Genomic DNA, 1,929 nt, shown 5'->3' with positions numbered 1-1,929 from the left:
TCCATTTGGATATAGTAAGGGTCGGGGTACAGTGGGTTGCGGTAGAGACGGATGGGACCCATACATCCTTAGGACAGTTTCAAAGTTGCCCCAATTCAAAGTGCCCCACTTCCTATTTAACAATCGCAGAAATTGACATATAAAAAAAGTTGTATTGGAATGCAAAAAGTTTTTTTCGGCGCCTAACGGCGCCGCGCCAAAAAATTTCAGCGGCGCGCTCGGCGGCGCGCCTCAAATTTTCTCGGCGGCGGCGGCTAAGAAAAAAGCTGGGCGGCGCGCTAAAAACGGCTAAAAGTCGGCGCGCGCCGGGCTCTGCTTATCTGTGTTTTCTTCGGAGTATGAAAAAAGCATTGGTGGAAAATCCAGATATAAAAGAAAATACCAATTCTTTCGCTGGTGAAGAGCAAAAAAAAGCAAGACAATTCGCCAGATATTGAGATTGAGAGCTTTCTGAGACATAATCAGAGATTTTTTATGGTTCACCAGCTGGATCAGTGATGATTCTGTGGTGGAATTATCTCACTCGAGCCCCGAATCGGCATCACTTTCTCGTATTATCTTGTGCTGCATTTCCGTTTCGTCATTCTTATTAGAAAAAAATCTGTTCTTTCTGTGATTTAATCATCAACGTGAAGATTCTTTGGAGCAAAGAGAAGATTATAATTTTTTCTCCATTTCTCTTTCCTTTGCGTGTTCATCATCCGACAATCGCCATGTGAAATCACAGCTGTGAAAAGATTTGTCATCATCTTCTGAGATATTTCAGAGAAGGAAGAAATATTTATATACATCACACCGTGTGAAATTCTCTAAAAATGTTATTATTTTAATTATCCCAAAGTCTTGGAAACAATTTAATAAAAAGCATTGTAGAAGCAAATTTGTAAAGTAATTTCCCCAGGAATGCAAAGTGAATTTACCATGGGAATGCATTAGATGAGATTACAAATATCTCGTACAAACTCAATCGTCTTCATTGACGCGATTCCGCGTAATGTTATGCAAAAGAGGTATAAATTCACACATGATTGAATTTCAGGGTATGGAACCCAGAAATAAACCTGCACAATTGTCACCAAAATTGACACAATAGCTATTTACAATCAAACACACCTTCCGCAATGAACCCTCAAATTGTGCGGTTTGTATACGTTATTTTAGCTCCGAGGCATTGTGCGAATCATGAACTCGAACGATGTCAAGTTTAAAAGAACTCGCAGTGTTTGTGATGAAAACCGCAGTGTCCCACAAAACATCGCGGAAATTGCCATATGCACATAATTTTCAGAAATTTCAGTCCCCTTGTCATCAAAACTGATAAACAATACAGCACAGATAGCGATAATCACTTGATAGGCAGACACTATAAAGTGACAAACATTCCAGAGCTTTGGACACTTCATTCAATTTTAGAAATTATTAAAAACGTATGATGGTTACATACTTTTTATTATTATTATTATTATTATTATTATCATCATCATAGATTTTCAAATTTTACCATAGTTTTTTGATAAATTTCTAAACCAGTTGAAATCAGTTCGATAATAAATCGTAATGTGCCTAAAAACTGCTTAAAGATAATTTACGGAGTACTCTACGTTGTCAGTTAGAGCAATCCGCGAAGTTGAGACTCTTTGCCATCTCTTTTTTATCGCATTTCCATTCAACTAATATTTGGTTTTTATTAATACTTGTTTGGTAATGCTTATAACTCAATCGATTCGTGCATGGTCTTATTAGATGCAAATGCGATTTTACATCATTCGCTTGAGATGTTTGGCAAAACATTTTAATTTTTTCAGCAGAAATTATCCAATTATGGAAATGTTACGAAATATTCTCTTCAAATATCCATTAACCAAGTCAACAAATACTGATTAGTGTCTCAATGTTGTAATAGAACGATTTAAAGGGAATTTGATGTGA

Source organism: Phlebotomus papatasi, unplaced genomic scaffold (genome assembly GCF_024763615.1).
Source record: "Phlebotomus papatasi isolate M1 unplaced genomic scaffold, Ppap_2.1 HiC_scaffold_283, whole genome shotgun sequence".
In the NCBI taxonomy this organism is placed as follows: Eukaryota; Metazoa; Arthropoda; class Insecta; order Diptera; family Psychodidae; genus Phlebotomus; species Phlebotomus papatasi.
This window is presented reverse-complemented; position numbering follows the sequence as displayed.